The sequence below is a fragment of the Trichechus manatus genome, unplaced genomic scaffold (genome assembly GCF_000243295.1).
Source record: "Trichechus manatus latirostris isolate Lorelei unplaced genomic scaffold, TriManLat1.0 scaffold00203, whole genome shotgun sequence".
In the NCBI taxonomy this organism is placed as follows: Eukaryota; Metazoa; Chordata; class Mammalia; order Sirenia; family Trichechidae; genus Trichechus; species Trichechus manatus.
The window spans coordinates 3,580,737-3,606,404 of NW_004444139.1; positions in this window are offsets into that span (position 1 = coordinate 3,580,737).

The following is a 25,668-nucleotide window of genomic DNA, read 5'->3' on the forward strand; positions in this document are numbered from 1 at the left end:
GTTGATTCTCTGTTTGGCTTAGTTTTTCGGATCTTTGTTGTGGAGGGACGGCGTGGTGTTTCTGCCTAGAGCGCCATCTTGCCGGAAGTCGCTCACATTTAGGATTTTTGAGGTTGGCTTCTGTTATGGATTGAATTTTGTCCCTCCAAAATAAGTGTTGTAAATCCTAGCTTCTAAGCCTGTGATTTATAATCCCATCTGGGAATGGATTTTCTTTTTTATGTTAATGAGTCAGTCTCTTTTGAGATATAAAAGAGATTAAGCAAGCGAGCTACAGGAGCAGAGACAGGGTAAGACAGATGCCAAGACGTGGAGATCTCCAAGGAATCAGGAAGCAAAAGCTGATGAGACAAGAGCCTCCCTCAGAGCCCACAGAGAGAAAGCCTTACCCTAGAGCCTGCACTCTGAATTCGGACTTCTAGCCTACTAGACTGTGAGAGAATAAATTTCGGTTGGTGAAAGCCATCCACTTGTGGTATTTCTGTTATAGCAGCACTAGATAAGTAAGATAGCTTCTAATATTAATACCAATGATTGCTACTACCTTTTGAGCACCTAAAAATCAGGTACTCTCCTAAGTACTTTATACACATTAACTCAGTGAATTGTCAGGATGAGTCTATAACTCATGACCATAGACAAGTCACCTGACTTCTCCCAGTTGCCTCCTCAGAAATGTAGGAATATTGATACCTGCTTTCTTTAGCAAGCACTGGTGAGGATAAAAATGAAACCATTTCTGCCGAAAGAAATCGAATGGCTTTAAACCAAAAAAAAATACCCGTTGCCGTTGAGTCGATTCTGACTCATAATGACCCTATAAGACAGAGTAGAAATGTCCCCCAGGGTTTCCAAGGAGGGGCTGGTGGCTTCAAAATAGGACATTTTAAATATTTTTTAAACTTTTTTTTCTTTTTTTTAACTTTTAAGATTTTGCTAGTATCTGGCAAGCTAATTTAGTATCTCATCCATCCCATTCCAATGCCACATAGTCAAATTTGACTCATGGTGACCCCATGTGTTACAAAGTAGAACTGCTCCACAGGGTTTTCTTGGGTGTAATCTTAACAGAAGCAGATGGCCAGACCTTTCTTCCATAGTGCTGTTGGGTAGGTTCAAACCGCCAAACTTTAGATTAGTGGGTAAGCACAAACTGTTTGGACCAATCAAGGACCTAATTTAGTATACACTGTTCATTTTATACCTTTTTCTAGTCTTTGTAACTTTGATCATGTTTGATTTTCCACGTGGAATATCCTGCCTCTTTTTCCACATATGTGTACATCTATTTAATGCTTCAAAGCTTAATTCAAATGCTCCCTAGTCTTGAAGACTTTCTGATTTTCCTAAACAAGGTAACTGAACATTCACAGCTTTTTAATCTCTGCTTTTGCGTGTATTTACTACTTTGAATTGCCAACATTTGTGGGCCTCTTTCATTCACTCTGCTGGACTGTGAGTCCCTCAAGGCTGTAATCTATGTCCTACATATATATTTTGTTTTCCTCTTTCTCTAGATTAGAAGACAGTACATTATGACTCAATAAATGGTTGGTAGGCATTGCTGAGTGAATTTCAACTTTATCCAGTACTAGTTAGAGTTGCTACACAGATTTTTTTTCTGACAACCAGTTTTGTGATACAATAAAATGGATGAGATGTTCAATGGGAGTACATTTGAAATTTATTGAAGCTCTGTCATTTGAGAGTTATCTAGGGAGTACAGAGGGTACTTGTCTTTGGAATACAGCTTCCCTTTTTTCCTGAAAATGCCACATTGAGGAGTCATTTTAGCCATTCAAATGCTTGGGAAACTTGCTTTGAACAGAGAAGTTAAGGTTAGTCATGTAAATTGTGTTTATCAGCAAGATAGTATCACTGCTTCTGTATGTATGTGTGTATGTATGATGTATGTGTGTATGGTATGTTGTGTGTCTTCTCCCTTAAATGTGAATTTAGAGTGTGGTATGTGGAATGTGTTGCTCCTTTTTGGGGAAATATGTCTCCTCTGTCCAATAATTAGCCAGAGAAGTTGTGGAGCAGAGTTCCAGAAGATGACAGGAGGTGGGGACTCACTTTTGCTTTGGTCTCTGTAGAACCCCAAGGGACCAGTTGGTGGTGTCATCCTCCGCCTTGGCTTGCTCTGCTAATGGCCAACAAGGAATGCTTTTACTGGAGAAAAACCCTATCACTGAGAAAAAGGTAATGAATATTGTGCTTGTCTTATTTGGGACAGGGAGGGATGTCAGGGTTGGTTGAGGTGCTTGCTGCCTGGGATGAGAGACTGGCTACTCCTAGTTGTTCATTAAAGGAAAGCTCCCTGCATCTATGTTGAGAAAAATGATATCAAGAAAACACGCTTAAGACTTTTCCTCAGAATAAACATGAAGGAATGACAAATCTTTTATTGGGGAAAAAAATAGAAAATGTGCAGAGGATTTAGGCATTTTTTAAGGATGGATAATGCCCCTTTCAAGTATGAAAATGGCCTTTGGCAACTTGGGAGAGCAGCAGAAAAGAATGAGTTTCCACTTAGTCAGGAATTATGACTGATGTTCCCTCTCTCCATTGGAGTCCTGGGAGCATGGTGTTGACAGGACAGAGTAGAAAAACTAGGCTGACACTTCTAGGAAACGTGTGGCTTAGAACTCATAGGCAGAGCCATCCCTGGTGCTGCCATGCTCCCTATCCATCCAGATGTTTGTTTTTGCAACTATCGGCATATTTTCTGGTACTGTGGCTAAAATTTGTTTTAAAGACTCTTCCATAGAGTCTAAAGTGCAAGGTAAAATAAATGAAACCTTATTGCTTAAGATATGTAAACCTTTTTTAAACTAAAAAGCAAACACTCAGGCAAAAAACCATGACCACCAACAGTGAACAAACCCCGAAAATAATCAATAATCTTTTAAGAGACATGAACCGTGTTTTTCACATTCATGCCTAGAATTCTGTGATATTTAGTATGACTATTTATCTTCCATTCAGCTTTTAAAAAATATCTTCCAACTTTATATATTATTTCAATAATGGCATTGTTTTTCTGGAAAAGGTGCTACAACTGTACCACATTGCCCAAGGTCTAGTCTTTGTTCTGCTGCTTTGCTGAGCACTTTATATCTATTTTTTTCCATTTAATTCCCCTTATGACCCTACAAGGCTGATGTCGTTAACTTCATTTTATGGTTGAGACAACTGAAGCTTAAGGGTATAAGGTTACTTGTGCAAAGAGTTCATAAATGTCCAAGATGGGTCTGAAGTGAAGTCTATCAGCTTCCATAGTGTCTATTCTTTACCACTATGCTATACATCTTCCGTGTAAGGCATGTCTAACTCCATCCTCCTGTGATTCTATGACAATCCTGAGAACAACTAGGCACCGCGGGATTTCTGCCTTCAACCCAAACCTTGTTTTCTGTCCCTGGATCTTTCTTTAACCCAGTATGAATCTTCTGATTGATAAAAATCATTCATAGTTTTGACTTTTTTGAGAAATTTGCATTTTGAGTAGACACATCTTGAGGAGGAGAGTTGCTATATGTCTAAATCTAAGAAATCTAAACATCTCAGTCTGTACAGTAAAGAGATACAGAATTATCTTCAAAGAAACTGATTTCCTATGTTTGGAAACACCCCTATACGTCATTAATATTTCTCTTTGCATCCAGATACTTATTATCATGTAGACACCACTCTGCTTGCATTCTTTGAAGATCAACTTTGCGAAATTTAACAATGTTTGGAACGAACAGTATTTTACCCAAATGGCATGAGTCAAAGGTTCACATTCCTTACCCGCAGTATACAAAAACAAAACGGCAACCACGAAACCCAAAAAACATCCTTGCTTTCTACAAGAGATTCTGAAGAAATTAAAACAATACCAATGAAATAATATTTTAATAATAGCAGCAATAAACATTATTTGAGAGCCTATAATGTGTCAAATTCATATATATATATGTATTATTTAATTTCATTCTTATAGCATCCTAAGAGACAGCCTACGAGAACCATTTTTACAGTTAGAATAAATTTTGAAAGGGTATGCCACTTGCCTAAGTGTACGCAGCTTGCAAATGACAGTCTTAGGAATTTTATTTTCCAGAGCAAAAGATCTTAACTGTTAAGCATATTGCCTTGTATAGAGAAAGTGAAAAAAAGGAAAGTATAGAAGGATTGTGAATTATACCTTATAATTCAAGCCACCATCTTGAAATTAAATTATAAGTGAAATGTTTCCACTTTGGCTTATTTTCCATATTTAGAGTACATTTCAAGGATTCTTGGAATGTGTTAAAACCACTGGTTTTACTTTATTTTATTTATTGGGACTATCATAAATATTTGTGAATTGAATTATGAGAATAATGGGAAAGGACTTTTCCTATCAACTTGAAAAGTGAGGCAAAAGGAAAAAGACAGGGAAGGAAAGAGGTAAGGAGATAAAATAGTTTCTACTTACCTTGTATATTTTGGGTAATGGCATCTATCTTACCTGTCTATAAAGATTCATTTTTACAAAGTGTGCATTCCGTGATTGGTTGATGTATTATTCTGATCATGTGGAATGTCCCTTTATGCTGGTAGAAATTAATATATGCATCATGCTGCTAATTTGGAATCAACTATAGTAATAGTTGATAGAAAATAATAACGCTCTGTGCCCTGCACTAAGCTGGTTGTGTTAAAAATATTTTCTCCAATCATCACAAATTCTTATCAGGAAGCCACGTCTAGCCTTACTTTATAGATGAGGTTTAGTTATTTATGGAAGTGTGCAGATGCAGGGAGTAGCAGAATTAAATTGAGACATAATGTAGCTCTGAAGGCCAAGCCTGACCTCCTTGGACTGCTCAATGCGGCTTCTATAGGGAAAGGCCAAAATCACCCCTGAGAGGGAGCAGAGATCTCCCAAGAGAGCCCAGAGCTTTCTGAGCAACTGTGTTGATAATCCAGCATTTTATACTTTTCCAAGTTGTCAGACTCCACTCGGATGCAGTTGAAGCTCTTAGGGGGCTGAAGCCCGCTACTGCCTCTTCTCCACCACTGATCACTGTGCTCCATCCTCCTTGAGCAGGGCTTGCCTGTGGTGCCCTCCTGTTCCTGGTCATGGCCACCCCGGCCTAGCAGCCCACCAGTCGGCCTCTGCTGCTGTGCCCTTGTCAGTCCCTGTACTGGACTGCACGCTGAGGTTCCCTGATTTTTATTTTTATTTGTTTACTAATTTTTACTTTTTCAGAAGAGGAGGATTATATTCAGTACAGCAAAATGTGTAGAACTGGCTTTCCATGGAAATAAAAATTTTCACTTTATTATTATTATTTTCAGAGAAGTTGGCCCTTTTCACAAGGCAAGGGAAGCCCATCTTACTGCTCCGTGGCTGATTTGAACTTCATGAAAATTACATCTGCACGTATGTACAGTTAGTGGGGAAAGGAGAAGGCCAATCAAATTCTGGTAACTTCTGGCATATATTCACCAAACATTTATTATGCACTAGGAATTATTCTGAAGCCCTGGTAGCCCAGTGGTTAAGAGCTCGGCTACTAACCAAAAGGTCTGCAGTTTGAATTCACCAGCCACTCCTTGGAAACCCTATGGAGCAGTTCTACTCTGTCCTATAAGGTAGCTATGAGTCGACATTGACTCAACGGCAATGGGTTAGGCATTATTCTGGATTCTGGAGTTGCAGTGGCAAAAATAAATAAATAAATAAAACCTGAGTGAGTCCCGATCCCTATGGCGTGTTTCTAATTGAGAGAACCATACAATGAACCCAGAAGCAAATAAATACATAGCATAATGTCAGATACAGATAAGTACTATACAGACTAATATATCAGAGTGACGGGGTGATGACTAGGTATTTTAAATAAGATAGTGAGTGCCTTATTTTTCCAGTGGCAGCTTCAGTTACAAGCAAGTAGTCAAGAATTAAATTGGAAAACGGTTGTTTTTCAAAAGTTAACTAGCCAACCAGTTGCAGTAGAGTCAATCCCTTGCATGTCAGAGTAGAACGGTGGTCCATGTGGTTTTCCATGGCTGATTTTTCAGAAGTAGATTGCCAGGCCTTCTTCTGAGGCCATGAGGCTCATTATCACTCCGGGTAGACTCCAGCCTCTAACCTTTCAGTTAGCAACCGAGCTTGTTAACCATTTGCACAGCCCAAGTTAGGTTAAGTACAATACAAAATGAGGGAAGAGATCCCATTGTCTAAACAATACCTTCATTTCTGACACAATTCTAAGGGCTTTTCAGTACTCTGTCCAGCACTCAGTCCTATCTTCTGGCTGCTTCAACCAGACTAGCTGGTATTTGTTTCACAAACAGGACTTCCCCATAGGTGGATTTCATATCTAAAAACACTGCCTTAGACCAAATACTCATTGACATAGGAGGAAACTGAGTTTCAGAGGGGAGAAGTGACTTGGTTAAGGGTGTCTGTGCTCCTGGTGGCTGAGGCCATCCCTGTCTACGTCCTACTCTCCCCTGGTAGAGCGATAAGGGACCCTCAGGACGGAGAGAGACACAGCACCCCTGTGAGCAATCTCGCTTTTCCTCGCTGAGAAGGCTGAACGCCCAGCCTCAGGCAAAGCTACCCAGCTGCTTTCAGGCCAGTTTCATCTCTGCGGGCCTCAGAACTCTTTCATTCCTGGCTCTAATCCCAAAAGCAACCTTATGCCCCCAGCAGGAGCTTAAACACAAACTTGGCATGTGCCTAAAGTGAAACAAAGCAGGGGTCTGAGGAGAGTGGGCACACGGTCCCTGGACAACGCTGAATTCCTCCAACTCTCCAGAGCTCTGGGGCCACCCCTCACACTATGCACAGTTACTGTGGCACCACCCTGGGGCCCTTCTCCTGAAACGCTCTTCATTCCATCTCCTTGTGACAGCCATTATTTTGCAGCTGCCTTGATGTTTGGCTGAATTGCCACTGAATTCTTCTCTGACTTCTTTTTTCCTTCTGAAGACAGAAGAAAAGAAGCTGGTAGTGGAAGGCCCTGTGGGGAAGTACCCACCCTTCTCCCCTTGCCTCCTCCCTCCCTTCCTCTGGGGGCACAGCCATATCTCACCATGCACGGTGCTTCTGGAATGTGCACACTGCAAGGACCTGAGGGCTCATCAGTACCCACAAAGGGCCACAACAAATGGTTCTCTTACCAAGGAATGCAGGGGGACTTGTGCAAAGACAGTGGAGGAAGTCATAGTAGGGATTCAAAGCAGCAAACTAGGCGTGGAGTGTCCCTGGCTTTTCCTTGCACTTTATGATCCTAATTGTCTTTTCTTTTTTCCCTAGTGAAGATGCTAATGGAGTGAATACCTGGGCATTCCTGGAGGAGAATCAGTGGAGATTTCAGTAAAAGCAAATAGAACCTAGCGCAAAAATCAGCTTTTCTTCCACTGGTGTCTCGTGTGCGTGTGTGTGTGTGTGTGTGTGTGTGGCTATTTCCCCATGTATGAGGTAGGGAATTGAAAGCAGGGTAAGCACTGTGCTTGAACACATTTCTCTTGGTGAAAGTCTTGGCTTGGTCACTAGCTTGCTGTGTGACCCTGTGCAATTGAGCATACCCCTTAGGGCTTTGAGTTCTTCTTTTTAAATAAAGGGCCTTGGCTAATGTGATCTCTAACCCCTTCCTCCTTACAGTTTAAAGACTCCAGTATCAATTATATTTTAAGACGTCACATTTCATGAATGGTAGCTGGGAGGTGATTTATCATATATTTAGACATAGTAATGTCATGACATTGGGTATGATTTGAAAAGCACTGAAATCATTCTAACCTTCCAAGTATATTCACTTACACACACATACACACACACACACAGAAAGTCATTGTTACAAGCCTAAAATTCCACCATTAAAGACAAGTGTGAATCCGAATTCTATTAGCTTTGACCACGACCTTAAAAAGAAAAACAAAAGACCAGTTGCCATCCATTTGACTCCGACTCATGGAAACCCCATTTGTATCAGAGTAAAAACTGTGCTCCACAGGGTTTTTGATAAATGAATTTTCAGAAATAGATCACCAGGCCTTTCTTCCAAGGTCCCTTTGGGTGGACTTGATCCTCCAACATTTCCGTTAGCAGTGTGTTAACCATTTGCACCACCCAGGGACTCAGTAACCTTAATGTTGCTTAATCTCTGTAAGATTCCATTTTTCCTTCTTTTTTTCTCCATAATGAGAATAAATATCGTCTATATAACTTTGCTATGGGAATTAAATTAAAAAAAAAACTTGGGTAATAATAATTATTTTTCCCTAAAAAGATAAAAAAAAAATACATAAGTGCTGTAATTCAATTGCAACATCATTGGGATTTAAGAGGAAATGTGTGATAAGCAATTATGCCATTTCCCCAAAGTATTAGGAATTTGAAGTTGTTTTTTAACGTGTTTTCCACACACCTGTGTTGGCTAGATCACAGATTATGGGCTTGTCCTCCTGAGGGAAGTCACCTGTGTCAACTTTCTTCAATGCTGTGGAGATGACTTTATCACTGCCTCACAAATGCCGATTACCTGCTGGTTCTGGGAGGTTTGCAGCAGTGGTCCCACAGACCTGATTTTGGAAGTTCTTTTCTCCATAGCCGTCTTCCAACGTTGTTGATATTTATAGCCGTCGGTCCAGGACACAAATGACGCCAATGCACATGTCTGGAAAAACAGTGCACCTTTGTTGTTTCGGAATTGATTTTCTGGACTGAACTTCAGCAACTCAGAGTGTCTTGGTTTTCCAGAATTCAGAGGGCAGGAATTGCAGGCACTATGACACATAGCAGCACTATGACCCTGGCAGAGCCTTTACGCAACTCTCCAAATGCACGGTCTTGTGTGTTTTACCATATGCCTCAATTCACACCTAATGAGGCTTTATTTTTCAGGTAAATGACCAGAGCAGTGGAACAGTGGGCTGTCGTGTTTTAAAAAGGCAGAGCAAGTAATAGAGACACATGGGCTCAAGCTGGAAAGTGTATGAGCTGTGAAGTTAGACCTCCTGGACTGGAGTCCTGGCCATCATTTCTTCCTGTGTAACCTTGGCCCAGGTACATAGTTAATCTAAGGTACATAGTCAATTTAAGCCTCAGTTTTCTCTTATGTAATCTGGAGATCATAGTATCTACTGTATATGATTATTGTCAGTATTAGATAGAAAAGAGACCTATAACACATGCCTAGCACAGTGTCTATATGGTCGGTATTAGTTGCTCACACTCGGTATTTTGTAGTCTCTTCTTCCTGGTGAACAAAATGTGTCCACACATCAGAATGTAACGTCTGAGGAGATGTTAGAATACAGTCTTCCGTTAAGGCACGAGAGTTAAGGAAAATGAACACTGTAGTACTTCTTTTTCTTTCTTTTCTTCTTTTCTTTTGTCCTCTTTTGGAGGAAGAGAACATTTGTGTGTGGCTCAACTGCAATAATTGTACTTGTAATGCCTTCATGCTGTTACACCATCTAACCTCCAGGATCTTATCTTAATAAAAAATCAGTTAAACAAGGGTCCAAATTGACCAGATCAGCCAAATCCGGAAGAGACAAAGGCAGTTTCCTCCTAATGAACTGTTCCCTTGATCCGGGCAGTATCACTGAAGTTTGAGAATGTTTATTTTCTGCAGCATTTCCAGGAGTTATACTCTTTGTTAAGCTCCACTGTGGTGCTCAGGGGAAGGCTGGTGATAATTTGTCCTAATTATTCCAATTACTGCCTTGTCCCTCAGACCAGCTGGTGCCTGGAAGCAGAAGGTAAGTTACCAGTCACAGTCCTGAGGTGCTGCAGAAGCCCTGGCACTGGATCTGCAGGATTCTCACAGGGCCCAGATTCAGGACACAGGGTCCCGAGGCCTCACTGTGCTGGGCTTACCTGTCAGTGATGCTGCCATTGCCTGGTTCCTTGTCCCCGGGGTCCAGAGAGTGATTCACAAGTCTGTTGTGACCAGTCCTTGTCTGCTGTCACTCTTCTACCTTTTCTGGGAGAAAAAAGTCAGAAAAATTGTGCTTCTCCACCTTCCCAGCTTCCTGACTGTCCAGCCAGCTCAAGATGCATCTGTTGTGGGCTCTTGGGCTTCCTGCCATTGACCCATTCCTGTCCGAATGGACCTTCAGCCTGGTCTCTCATTTTGACACTGCTGATAATAAAAACATCTGTTACTTAATGTGTGCCTACTAAGTGCCAAGCTGGGTGTCAGTTGTCTTACATGCACTGTCTCTTATTGTCACAGTTCACAGACTTAGTCACTAGCTCATGTCTCCCAGCAAGTGAGTGACAACCACAAGCTGGAGTCAATGCAGACTCATGGCAACCCCATGTATGTCAGAGTAAAACTGTGCTCCGTAGGGGTATCAGTGGCTGAATTTTCAGAAGTAGATGGGCAGACCTTTCTTTCGAGGTACCTCTGGGTGACCTCAAACTGCCAGTCTCTTGGTTAGTGGCCAAGTGCTTAACCGTGGGGATTTAATCCCAGGTCACTGCGTCCTCAACACCTGGGCCCTTTGCATGTCTCCCCTTCCTTTTCCCACAAGCATTTCTGCTCATGAGCAAGCCTCCCTGTTTGGGATCTCCTTTGGCTTTTACGTCCCTGAACATCTTTGCCATGATCAGGCAGCCTCTGGCCTGGCTGATTGCCCTGATAGCTGATGATGCTGACTCTGAAGTTCTGCCAGCAAGATGGACCCAGGTTTCCTCCAGCCACAGCGACTTGCTGCAAACAGAGTCTGGCCTGGAGAGACTTCCTGTGCCTTCCTACGGTTCTCTGTCACTTATGATGCCCAGGTATTTTCACAGCTCATGCTTAAGTCACTTACACCTTATTTCCCTGGGCAAAAGCAGAATCTGGGAAAACAGTAATGGTGGCTTATTCCCCAGGGAATGAGTGGGACCTGGTAGGATCTATAACATAGGGCTATGTTTGGAATCAGGGGCCCTACAGTAAGACCAGTGACAACAAATCAAGGTGTTGAAAGTAAGGCAAGGCTGGTTGAAAGACTTGACTGTGAAAGAACCAGTGTATTTTACCTTTAAAATAATTTCTCTAAGTTTTTCTTGACCAAATCCTATTCCTATTAATTTCTCAGTTTAGCTGTCATTTCCTCAAGGAGGCATTCCCTCCCAACTCTACAGACTGTAGCCCACCCTGCTCTATCGTTTCATAATAAATTTATTCTCTTAACATGTGTTTACCCAAGGAGACTGGGAGCTGTGAGGCCAGAGGCCCAGTTTTGTGCTGCTACCCTAACATTTCCAGGGTTAAGAGGGGGCCTGGCTCAGAGCCAGCTGTCTGTCCACATGCTCACAAGACGGGATTGTGCGATTACAGATGGGTCCCTCACTTCTAGGTGGCCAGGTGCTCTCGGGGGTTCCTGGCCATACTCACATGGAGGTTATCTGTAAGGACTGCATAGAAGGGCATTCTTGAGGCCCAGCTGAACTTGGCTTTGGGGTAAGATAGGGATGAGAAGTTAGTCCAACTAAAAGGAATTCCGGAGAGCCTCAATAGACGAAGAAAGGGGCCTCAGGAAGCATGATAATGAACAAGCAAAAAGAAAACAGTAAATTAAAAAAAAAATGTATTGAAAGAGGACCGTTGTGTGTCTACGTTATTGTTTCACTAGTTGCTGTCAAGTCGGCTCCAACTCATGGTAACCCCACGTTAAATAGGATAAAACATTGCCTGGTCCTGCATATCTTCACCATCTTTGGGAAGCTTGAATCCATTGTTGCAGTCACTGTGTATTTTGAGTTGTTTTCCCACTTAGGGGCCTCATCATCCTGCACTATATCAGACAACATTCTGTTGTAATCCATAAGATTTTCACTGACTAATTTTTGGGAGTGGATCACCAGGCCTTTCTTCCTTTTCTGTCTTAGTCTGGAAGGTCTGCTGAAACCTGTCCACCATGGGTGTCCCTGATGGCACAGTGAGCACTCCCAGGCTTCCTCATTACGTGCTCTTTGATTGAATTTGCTGATCAGGCCTGACCAGAGACCCTGACCCACATTTCTATAATGATAGAATGATAGAGTTTTGGTAATGCCTAGCCTGTTTGTTAAGTCCTTAGGTGGTGCAAATGAGAAAGCTTTCAACTACTAATCAAAAGGTTGGGGGTTTGAACCCAACCAGAGGCACCTCAGAAGAAAGGCCTGGCGATCTGCTTCCAAAAGGTCACAAGCTGGAAAACCCTATGAAGCACAGTTCTACTATGCAATACATGGGATCACCATGAGTCAGAATCCATTAGAAGGTGACTTTTTTTTGTATTTGTTGTTGTTTTGACCTATTTATATCACAATGATATGGGAAGTTTCAAATGAATGCAAAAATCATGGAGACCTATGTACATCTAAGTGATTTTGCATTTGGTTGTGTTTCGTCTTGCTAAGCAAACTGAGGACTGGCGTACTGGCCTCCATTGCACATTGTTAGGTACTTGCTACCTACATTGATGAGCCTGATGCTAACAAGACCCAGATTCATCTCATAGGCAAATTGCAACCTTAAGGCTGACCTGGTAAGCATCCTGTGTTGTGTGAACAAGGGACAAGTGATTTAGATTTAAATTCTAATTCTAAAAAAAAACACAAAGACAAAATGAAACTCTTTGAATGCTTGATAAAAACATTCTATATATGTTTTTAAATGATATTTTATTGCATTTTTGGCAAAGGTTTCCACATTTATTTTCCCATTCAACAATTTCTACACAAATTGTTCAATGACATTGGTTACCTTCTTCACAATGCATGAACATTCTCAGTTTTTCCATTCTGGTTGCTCCATTTCCATTTATCTAGTTTCCCTGTCCCTTAACCTCATTTTTGTTTTAAAGTAATTGTTGACCACGTGGACTCATATAGATTATTTTTTAAGGGAGCACTGTAGTCACGTGTGATATCCTTTATTTTGTGAGCCAATCTGTTGTTTAGCTAAAAGGTGACCTCAGGGCTTTTTTTTTTTTTTTTTCAGTTCAAGGTTTAAAGAATATCTCAGGGCAATATTCTAGGGGAGTCCTCCAGTCTCAAATGGTCCAGTAAGTCCGAATTTTTAAGAATTTGAGGTTCTGTTCTACATTTTTCTTCCATTCTATCAGGACCCATCTATTGTAGCTCTGATCATAATGGTCAGTAGTGGTAGTCAGGCACCATCCAGTTCTTCTTGTCTTAGGGTAGATGAGACAGTGGTTAATGTAGACTATTAGTCCTGAAGACTTATTTCTTCTTTGAATATTTGGTTTTATTCTTTCTCTTTTATTCCAGATGAGTAGAGACCAACAGTTGTTTCTTTTTAGATGACTGCTCACACACTTTTAAGACCCCAGACACTACTCACCAAACTAGGATGTAGAACATAACTTTATGAACTATATTATGACAATTGACTGAGTTGTCCCATGAAACTATAGTCATAAGCCTTCAAACCCAGAAAACCAATCCCATGAGGTGTTTGGTTATGTCTAAGAAGTTTCTGTAACTGTTCCTCTATGTGTTTTATTATATATATGAATATATATGCATGAACACACATATACACATATATATGAATATATCTATATATACCCATATATAGATATCTGTACATGTATACACCTACATACATAGATATATACCATACGCGTATTTTTTTAATAGCAATATTAACTGGTCTTCCTTGTAGGCATATGGATGTTATCCTATTACTGACAGCGTTGTACTTCAGGATAGATCTTGAAATGTTCTTTTTGATGATGAATGCAACATCGTTTCTCTTCAATTTGTCATTCCTGACATAGTAGACCATATAATTGTCCTATTCATTTCATCATACTTATTCAATCTGTACGCTGAACAAATAATCAGAGAAGCTCGAGTATATGAAGAAGAACTTGACATCAGGATTGGAGGAAGACTCATTAACAACCAGTGATATGCAGATGGCACAATCTTGCTTGCTAAAAATGAAGAGGACTCGAAGCACTTACTGATGAATATCAAAGACCACAGCCTTCAGTATGAATTACATTTCAATGTAAAGAGAACAAAAATCCTTACAACTGGCCCAAAAAGCAAAATCATGATAAACAGAGAAGAGGTTGACGTTGTCAATGATTTCATTTTACTTAGATCCACAATCAACACCCATGGAAGCAGCAGTTAAGAAATCAAATGACACATTGCATTGGGTAAATCTGCTGCCAAAGACCTCTTTAAAGTGTTAAAAAGTAAAAATGTCACTTTGAGGACTAAGGTGCACCTGACCCAAACCATGGTGTTTTCAATCACCTCATATGCTGGACAATAAATAATGAAGACTGAAGAAAAGTTGACACTTATGAGTTGTGGTGTTGGCAAAGAATATTGAATATGCCATGGACTGCCAGAAGAATGAACAAATCTGTCTTGGAAGAAGTATGGTCCGAATGCTCATTTGAAATGAGGTGATGAGACCTCATCTCACATACGATGGACGTGTTATCAGGAGGGACCAGTCCCAGGAGAAGGACATCACACTTGGTAAAGTGGAGGGTCAGTGAAAAAGAGGAAGACCTTCTAGCTCGTGAGTGGCCATCTGTGATACTCCACTACTCTCATCCTTTCTGGAGCAAGGGAGAATGAAGAAAACCAAAGACATAAGGAAAAGATTAGTTCAAAGGACTAATGGACCACAACTACCACAGCCTCCACCAGACTGAGTCCAGCACAACTAGATGGTGCCCAGCTACCACCACTGACTGATCAGACAGGAATCACAGTGGAGGGTGCCAGACAGGGCTGGAGAAAAACGTAGAACAAAATTCCAACTCACAAAAAAAAGACCAAACTTACTGGCCTGACAGAGACTGGTAAAACCTAGAGAGTATGGCCTCCGGACCCCCTTTTAGCTCAGTAATGAAGTCATTCCTGAGGTTCACCCTTCAGCCAAAGATTAGACAGGCCCAGAAAACAAAATGAAACTAAAGGGGCACACTAGCCCAGGGGCAAGGACAAGAGGGCAGGAGGGGATAGGAAAGCTGGTAATAACGAACTGAAGATCGAGAAGCGGAGAGTGTTGGCATGTCATGGGGTTGGTAACCAATGTCACAAAACAATATGTGTACTAATTGTTTAATGAGAAGCTAGTTTGTTCTGTAAACCTTCATCTAAAGTATAATAATAAATAAAGAAAGGAAAGAAAAGGGGAAAAAAATAGGAAGACCCTCAATGAGATGAATTGACGTAGTGGCTGCAGCAATAGGCTCAAGCATGCAAAGATCATGAGAATGGCGCAGAACCAAGCAGTGTTTCATTCTGTTGTACATAGGGTTGCTGTGAGTGTTGGAACCTACTCAATGGAACCTAACAACAACATTTTTTTTCAGTTGTTACTGCTGTTGCTGCAAAATTATATATGCCATAGCAATTACCAAAAGGTTTTTATGTTATTGTATTTTTTCTTGTATACATCTTAGTGACATCATTTACCTTGATCAAGCGGTGCACATTTCACCCTCATTCGGTGTTCCCTTCCCGTGACCAAAAATAACAAATGTCTACTATCTAGAAAGTGAATCTCCCTCTCACTCCCCTCCCTATCCCTAGTGACCACTAATGAACATAAGTTTCTGTATATTTATGTATTCATGTCATGTCATAAGTTTGAGAACATGTTATGTATATATTTTCGTGATTGACTTATTTTGCTCAACGTAATGTCCTCCAGGTTCATCCACATTGTAAGATGTTTCGGGAACTCATTTTTCTTTATCACCAAGTAGTATTCCATTGTATGTATGTACCACATTTTACTTATCCAGTCATCTGTTGATGGGCACTTAGGTTGTCTTTATCTTTTTGCTATTATGACTAGTGCTGCGATGAACATAAGTTGCATATGTCTGTTTGTGTCACTTCTATTAGATCCCTAGTGTATATATCTAGAAGTGGAATTGCTGGGTCATATGGCAGCCCTACCTCTAGTTTTTTGAGGAAAGGCCAGAATGTTTTCCACATTTTGCATTCCCACCAGCAATGGATGAGAGTTCCAATTTCTCCACATCCCCTCCAACACTTGTTATTTTCTTTTTTTTTTTTTAATCTTAGCCATCATAGTGGGTGTGAAAAGTATCTATCTCATTGTGGTTATGATTTTCATTTCCCTATTGTCTAATGACGTTGAGCATCTTTTCAGGTGTCTGTTGGCCATTTGAATATCCTGTTTGGTGAAGTGTCTGTTCATGTCCTTTGCCCAGTTTTAGTTTAGATTGTCTTTTTGTTGTTAAGTTGTAGAAGTTTTCTGTATATTTTAGATATTAGATCCTTATCAGTTACATCATTCCCAAATATTTTTTCCCAGTCTATAGGCTATCTTTTTGCTCTGTTGACAAAGTCTTTTGATGAACGCAAGTATTTAACTTTTAGGAGGCCCCAATTATCTATTTTGTTTTCTGTTCCTCATGCATTCATTGCTATGTTTGATAATCTGTCACTGAAGAATATTAGGTCCAAAGCTTTGCTCCTATATTTTCTTCCAAGAAGTTTATAGTTTTAGAATTAACATTTAGGTCTTTAATTCATTTTGAACTAGTTTTTGTGTGGGGTGTGAGGTATAGATCTTGTTTCATTTCTCTGCATGTGGAAATCAGTTTTGCGAGTGCCATTCATTGAAGAGACTGTTCCTTCCCCAGTGAATGGATTCGGCTCCCTTGTAAAAAATCAACTGACCATAAATGTTTGGATTTATATCTGGGTTTTCAATTCTATTTCTTTGTTTGATGTGTCAGTCATTAAACCAGTAACAGGCTGTTTTGATTACTGTAGCTGTCATATATTTTGAAGTCAAGAAATGTCAGACCTCCTACTTCGTTCTTCTTCACAATTGCTTTGGCTTTTCAGGGTCTCTTGTCTTTCCATATAACGTTGAGGATTAATTTTTCCATGTCTGTAACAAATGCTATTTGAATTTTGATTAGAATCGTGTTGTAACTGTAGATCACTCTAAGTAGTATGAAATTTTGACTGTATTAAGTCTTCCAATCCATGAGCACAGAATGTCTTTCCACCTATTTAGATTTTCTTTGGTCTCTTTCAGCAGTGTTTCATAATTTTCATTGTATAATTCTTTCACATCCTTGGGTAAATTTATTCCTAGATATCTCTTAGATGTTATTGTAAATGGAGTTGTTTTCTTAATCTCCTTTTCAGATTTCTCATTGCTGGTGTATAAAAACCCAAATGATTTTTGTGTGTTGACCTCATATCCTGAAACTTTTGCTAAATTCCTCTGTTAGTTCTAGAAGCTTTTTTGTAGATTGATTGAGATTTTCTATATATAGTACCATGTCATCTGAGAATAGAGATTGTTTTATTTCTTCCTTTCCAATTTGGATAACTTTATTTATTTATTTATTTTTGCCATATTGTTCTGGCTAGGACTTCCAGCACAATACTGAATAGGAGTGGTAAGAGTGGGCATGCTTGTCTTGCTCCTGTTTTCAAGTGGAAAGCTCTTAATCTTTCTTCAGTGAGTATATTGTTGGTTGTTGGGTTTTCATAAATGCCCTTAATTATGTTGAGGAACTTGCCTTTTATTTCTATCTTGTTAAGAGTTTTTATTAAGAAAGGGTAGTGGATTTTACTGAAGGCCTTTTGTGTGTTGACTGAGATGATCACTTGGTTCTTTTTGTTTGTTCTGTTAATATGGTGAATTATATTGACTGATTGTCTGATGTTGAACCAACCTTGCATTCCTGGAATAAATCCCACATAATCATGATGTATAATTCCTTTAATATGCTATTGGATTCTGTTTTCTAGTATTTGGTTGAGAATTTTGGCATCTATATTCATAAGGGATATTGGTCTGTAAAAACATTTAATATTAATAATGAAATTGAATTTACTGGAATGTAGTTGAACTATTAAATTGTCCAGCAAGTAGAAATTAATATCAGTTATTTGATCCTTTTATATAATTAAAGATTTAGACTTTTCTAGACTGTGGCTCTGGGGAGAGATACTACTAGGAAAAAAAAAAAGTCAGAACATCATCTAGAGTAATGTCTGAGAAATTAATGCTCTGGGTACTAACTTGAAAAGGAGTTCTTGTCCTGGAGATAGATAAGCAGGAAACAGAAATTTTGTAAGAGCAAAAGCGCAATGACCTCTGGGGACCATATTCTCTCTGCTCTAAGCAATAACCAAGGTCCTGGCTGAGGTGGAAGTTCATTTCCAAAAGTAGCATATAAATTTAAACTCAACTTGGTGCAGTGGAGTGGGTGCTTGGCTGGAAGGCAGAACATAGGTTTTAACCACAAAATCACTTGAACTCTCTTCTGAGAGTGGAGGGGGACCATTTAATAATCATGCAAAGTCAACATGTGTGAACCAGACTGTCCTTGGCAAACTGAGAAATGGTTACCTTGCTTCTAGCCTAGAGCCAGTCACTTAAGAGTTCTCTGATCTCATGAAATTCCCTTAGTCTTCCTGGGTCTCAGTTTCCTCGTCTGTAACAATTTCTGACTAAGACTCTAAGAGTGTTGTGAGAATTAAGTGACATAATGTATATCTGAGAACTTTGAAAATAATCATTTGGCAGTATTGTGATTATAAAGTGGGTAGAGGTAACCCAATTGTTTTTCTCTTATGACACGAAGGGTGAGAAGTAATTAAGAGAAAAATTTTAATTATTCAGTAACATTATGCAGCCACAAATTCTAAATGTAGTGTGTTCAAACCTTAGGTTTGAGTCAGTAGTTGACATTTTAACACTAAAATTCCTTTTCATTATTTCCCTGCTCAGACCCGCAAAATGTAGTCATCATGGCAGCCTTCAAGCATAAAAGTTAACTTTATTCATCAAAAACATATATGACTACCCATCCTGAACCTTTGATCTGAATGAGAAAACAGTGTGAACACCCTTAACACATATAATTCCAGCTGAATGGAAAGAAATTAGCTTACGTAGTACTCTTTAATAACAAATTATTTATTTTTGGCTATTTCTGAAAACTAAGAAGCTAAGGACCAAGGATCTTCCCCCAAACAAACATATATTATTATCTTCTCTTTTCTCCGGTTTTCTAAGGGTGGGAAACAGGAGAGTGGCCATGTGAGGGATAGGTCTTTCCACATGCTGTGGTAGCTAAACTTCAGAGCCAGCTATCTGAGCAGTCTGCGGCTCAGTGATGTTCAGCAACGTACTCCAAGTCAAACAACTAACATTGAAAGGAGCAAAAAGATGAACCAGCTGGAAAATCCTCCGCTCTTTCCTCTAACCCAGTCACTTAACCACAGTTCCAGAAATCTGGGAATTGGATCAAAGACAAAGTATGCTTTAAATTCATAAAAAACAAGACTTTCCTGGGACGTTAGCATACTGTGCCTGAGTACTGAGAATTAATAAACACTTCTTAAGACTGTGAAGTATGCTTGAAACCAGAACAAAGTGCAAACATGAGATAACTACGAAAACTATTGTAACCAAGGACTTGATCGACCATTCAATGTTGCCAATATTCCTGGCCTCTTCAATTTTGCCAAGCTGTGCAAAATTGCTTACCTTAAAAAAAAAGAATAGCTAAACATGTGTCTTTTTACTGTAATCACTTCTACTTTGAAACATCAACGTTATGTTTCAGATCAAATTATTCTCACTTTAAAATATGATCATAGCAGCACTCTTTGAGCTGAAATGAGCCTAGTTCACATATGTGCAAGTCAGAGAAAGGTTAAGTATGCAACTTTATCATGTAAACTGTTGTGAGGGTGGATGTCACCTGGGGGCATCTGAGAAGCACCTATCTGGGCTTGCCTGGAGCGAAGATGCTCAGCAGAAGGAGGTGGCCGGTCAGTAGGAGTCCAGCATGCAGGTCCAGTGGGAAATGGAGGCAGCTGAATGCCAGCAGAGACCTTAATATGATGCGCTGCATTTGGCAGGAGTTGGTTTTAAATTGTGACTCCGTAGGAGAGCCTGGGTAGTGCAAATAACTAACTGAAAGGTGCAGTTTGAACCCACTCAGAGGTGCCTCACAAAGGCCAGACATTCTGCTTCTGAAAAATCAGAGACATTGAAAACCCTATGGAATTCAGTTCTACTCTGAAACACACGGGGTCGCCATGAGTTGGAATCGGTATGATGGAAACTTTTTTTTTTTTTTTAATTTCATGAGAGCTAACGACTAATTTTTCAATAATATTGTCTGAGGTGGCTCTATAGGTCAGGCAATGTGTATCCTGCATGTTGGCATTTCAGAGACTGTTGAATACTCACTGGAGTATTTAGGGTCAATATTTAAAATATACTATTTGAGACTATACCTGGTGGCACAGTGGTTAAGAGTTTGGCTACTAACCAAAAGGTCGGCAGTTCAAATCCACCAGCCACTCCTTGGAAACCCTATGGGGTAGTTCTACTCTGTACTATAGGGTCACTAGGGGTCAGAATCGACTTGACAGTGATGGGTTATTTGAGTATATCAGTGATTTTTCTCTTCCTAGTACCATCTCTCCCTACTAAACTACTGAAAATCTCCACATCGTCAGATACTTGACTTTGAGGGATAATGAAGAAAACAAATCTGGTACCATCTCTGCCACTAAGGCACTGAGCAAACTTATCACTCTTGTTTAAACCCTTTGGTTTATAATTTCCTCATAAAAGAACTTAGATAAAAATGTGTATATTTCTGATTCCCTAGATTTTTCATGAAGTGTATAAGGAAGTTGTATAAATACAGAAATGCAGTGCTTAACATACGTAACAGATTATAATTTCATGTCATAAATTAAGTTCTTTATGTTACTTCTTGAAAACCATTTAAACCTACGTATACATCAGAAACTTTTAATGTATGTGGCAGGAGCCCTGGTGGCATGATGGCTAAAGCGCTCACTGCTAACCAAAAGGTTAGCAGCTCAAACCTACCAGCCACTCTGTGGGAGAAAGATGTGGCAGTCTACTTCAGTAAAGATTTACAGCCTTAGAAACCCTATGGGGCAATCTACTCTGTCCTATAGGGTCGCTATGAGTTGGGTGGGGTTAGAAACAAAGTATTTCCTCTAGAAAATAAACAGTAAAGAGACTATCTTGTTGATGACTCCTTTTCACTTAACTATCAAATGATTGTGGTAAATAGCTCCCTACCTCAGTCCTCTTTCTTATATCTGACTTTGCAGTTATGAACAGTCCAGTAATGGTACAGCTGGTGCTGCAGAGAAATTGTGGTGGCAAAACATTCAGATGAAGCTAATGAAAGTACGTGAAAAAGGGAGGAGGCTTGAATGGGTGTTGGAACTAATTTATTTCATTAGCTAGCACTAGATGTAAATTGCAGGGTATAGGAATTAATCATTTAAAATGGATTGTTCACTAAGAAGTTGTAAAAATACCAATGTTCTGGTTGGTGCTGTCTTATTTTCCTCTATTGAAGCAATTTGGTTTGAAAATATTTGTGTTTAACAGTCTAAAGAGGACCAAGCAGTTGAGGTAGCGCCACTTGCGAACAGAAACAAAATAGGCGTAATAGCTGGGCCAAGAGGAAAGAAATAATCCAAAGAATTGAGCCAACTAATAATGGGGAGTGAATAATTTCTAGCTGGAGTATATAAATGAACATGGCAGAGTATGCTCTTAAGGAAAAAAAAAGGCTCCTAAAGACTTAGCTCAGTCACAGCCAAACTGAAACCAGTGATTCTTAATCTGGGATGCACATTAGAATCTCCTGAGATACTTTTAAGAGCTACTGATGCCTAGGCCTTACTCTAACAAGAATTGTTAAAAACCAGTGGTGTAGAGCAAAGATAATGCCATTTTTCCAATAAAAACTTCATGTGGAGTTTGAACAAAAAGGTGTATTATTCAAAGGAATAAATAATTATACTTCTTCTCTTATGCATACAATAATTATTTAGGAACTATGGGTCTATGAAGAGGAACTCGAGTTTCTTAATCAAGGAAGTTACTATGTGAGTGTGAATATAAAATACATGCAGATGCTTCAAGGCATTATCTATCAAACAATGACGTGAATGCTGTATTGTATGCCATAGACATTAGAAGAACTGACTTTGGACAAGGAGAACTAGGGAAGTCTCATCAGAATCGACAGGAGATGGACTAGAATTAAAGGACATGTATCCCTTTTCTTGAATAACAAACCACTCCCAATCTCAAAGCCTTAAAAACAAACAAACAAACAAAAAACATTTATTATGTTTTCAAGAGTCCAAAGCAGTCTCAGGGATTCAGTTCCTCTAGGCCAGTCTTGATTTATCTCAGTTTGGGTCATTCATTCGCCTGAGTTTAGATAGTGAGTTGTTGGAGGTCTTTCTTGTCTAGGTTGGTCTTAGGAGGCTTGGCTCTGCTTGAAGTATCAATTCCAGCCTTGTTCTTATGGTGGAGACAGGGGTCCAAGATAGAGTGGAAACATAAGTAGTTTTTCAAGCCTCTCCTGGGGTTATGTTTGCTAATACCATTGGCCAAAGCTACTTGGCCAAACCAGATTCAGAGTGGTAGGGGAATGAAAAGTTCTTAATCAAAGGGTGTGGATGTTGGAAAGGAGCATTTAATGTAATTAAATCTCTTTAAATGAGTAGAATTTGAAAATCAGAGTGGTGATGAGAAAGTGTTGTGGATGGGGAGAATGACATGGGATCAGAGGTAGAAAATGTAAAATTCTCTTTAGGGAAAAGGGACTTGCCCAGTTGTGTGGAGCAGAGACAGTAGGTGGGTGCAAAATAGGCTATAAAGTTGTGGATAGGTATAGTTTGGAATCACATAAGAGACTTTCTTCTTTTTACTTTCCTCTTTAGAAGAGCTAGTAAAAGTGTCTTCGCAAGGTAGTTAGTGATAAGACGTACGTATTTTTTTTGAAAATTAATTTGTCAGAGATAAAGATGATGGTGTATACCTTTATTGAAATTTATTTAAAAAAATAGATACCACGGGAATAAAAGGACATGATTAAATGAGCTCATCATTGTCATGGTCACTCAGCTTGATGAGTTACTTTTATTACCACAGAAACTGGATTGAAGATTTTTCTTTTGGTAATGGTTACAAGCAGTTGAATAGATTGTGGTGAAGAATCTATTTCAAAAATAAAGATGCTCAAAAATCCCTGTTATTAGTGTGAGCCAAAGTCATTTCACAAATCTTAAGCAATTTTTCTCAGCAGCTGTGACTATAAGATCATTAATGAACTAGTTGTGAGGACAAAGGTTCCAATGTATTATAGTAAAGTGATAAATAGATATAGACAAAAAAAAAAAAAAAAAAAAAAAACGAACAGCTGCTGAGGCTGCTTGTGTACAACCAAAACCTCATGGGATTTGATTCCTTGGTCCCGAGTAGTTTAGGGTCATGGTTTCGTGGACATCTCAGTTAATTGGCCTAATATTCTTTACTAAAGAAGCTAACATATTGTTTGGTTTAAGGAAGACTTTTGGCTTAAGGTTTAAAATTTATCTCAGAGCAACAGTTCTGAAGCTTCACCTAGCCTCATTGGCTCCAGAAATTCCAGATTCCATGAAACTGTTGGTTTCTGTTCCATATTTTCAACTTTTTGGTCAGGATTCTCCTATAGAATCTCTGATCAAAATATTCAATAATAGTAGTGGGCACCATCTTGTTCTTCTGGTCTCATGGCAAAGGAGGCAGTTGTTCACAGAGGCAATTAGCCACACATTCCATTTCCTCCTTCTGTTCCTTACTCTCCTTCTTCCTATATCAATCCAGGTTAATAGAGACAAATTGTTGTGCGTTGGATGGCTGTTTGCAGACTTTTAAAAACGCTAAGCACTATCCAATGAACTAAGAGGCAGAACAGACACACTAAAAATGATATTATGCCAATTAGAGCCCTTCCGGCAACATAGACAGTGTCATAGAAGGGCCGAGGAGCAGATTTGAAACTGTGGAAGACAGGATCAGGGGAATTGATGAAAAACACTTGGATACAACTCTGTTTGAGGAAAACTCAGAAAAAAGAATGAAAAAAGTGAAGAGACCCTGACAATTATGTGGGATACAATCAAAAGCAAAAATTTGCAAGTGATCGGAGTTCCAGAACAGGGAGAGAAAACAGAAAACACAGAGAATATCACTGAAGAATTGCTGACAAAAAACTTCTCCAATATCATGAAAGATGAAAAACTGACCATCCAAGAAGCTTAAAGAATCCCATATAGGATAGAGCCTAAAATAAAATCACCAAGGCACGTCATAATCACACTTGCTAAAACCAAAGACAGACAAAGAATCCTGAGAGCAGGTTGAGAAAAACAAAAAGTCATATATAGAGGAGAAACAGTAAGAGTAAGCTCGGATTATTCAGCAGAAACCATGCAGGCAAAAAGGCAATAGGATGACATATATACAACTTTGAAAGAAAACAAATTGCCAGCCAAGAATAATATATCCTGTAAAACTCTGGTTCAAATATAATGGTGAAATTAGGTCATTTCCAGATAAACAGAAATAAAGGGACTAGGTAAAAACCAGACCAAAGTTACAAGAATTATTAAAGGGAGTCCTTCAATCTGAGAACAAACAATATCAGACTACATGCTGAATATAGGACACAAGATTGTACTAACCAGATACCAACTTAGGAAACGAACTCTTAAGGACTATGCAAAACCAAAAGAATTACAACAGGGAACCAGAGAGGTTAATCTGTAAATGACAACAGCAGCAGAACAATAAAACAGGGAATAAACAGTGTAGGTATAGAACTTTCTAATGGAGAGGAAGGCAAGACAATACCAAGTAATAATACACTAGTTCAAATCTATAAGATAAGATAAGCGTAATTTCCAAGGTAACCACAAAGAAAGTTAACAAACCTACCCATCAAAATAAAGAAGAAAAACAGATAGATAGTCTCAGTAAAAACAAAACCTATAAGAACAGAAGAAATCAAAAAAATCCACAAACAAAAGAAACTCAGCACAGGAGAGTAAGAGGAACAAAGAAAACATCAGCACCACAAAAAAAAGCACTAAAAAATGCAATCCCACCCTTAGGAATATATCCTAGAGAAATAAGAGCCGTCACAAGAATAGACATATCCACACCCATATTCACTGCAGCACTGTTCACAAGAGCAAAAAGATGGAAACAACCTAGATAGCCATCAACAGATGAATGGATAAACAAACTATGGTACATACACACAATGGAATAGTATGCAAAGATAAAGAACAATGGTGAATCTGTGAAGCATCTCATAACATGGATTAAACTGGAGAACATTATGCTGAGTGAAATAAGTCAATCACACAGGGACAAATATTGTATGAGACCTCTACAGTAAAAATTCATGAAAAAGTTTGCACACAAAAAGAAACAATCTTTGTTGGTTACAAGGGATGGAAGAGGTGGGGGAAACTAAATAGACAATAGATAAGTGGTAACTTTGGTGAAATGTACGATAGTCCATAATACTGGGGAAGCCAGCACAACTTGTATAAGGAAAGGTCATAGAAGCTCCATAGACACTTCCAAACTCCCTGAGGGACTGAATTGTTGGGGAGGGCTGTGGGTACCATGGTCTCGGGGAACCTAGCTCAATTGGCATAACACAGTTTATAAAGAAAATGATCTACATTCTACCTTGGTGAGTAGCATCTGGGGTCTTAAAAGCCTATGAGCAGCCTTCTAAGATACTCCACCAGTCTCACCCCTTCGGGAGCAAGGGAGAATGAAG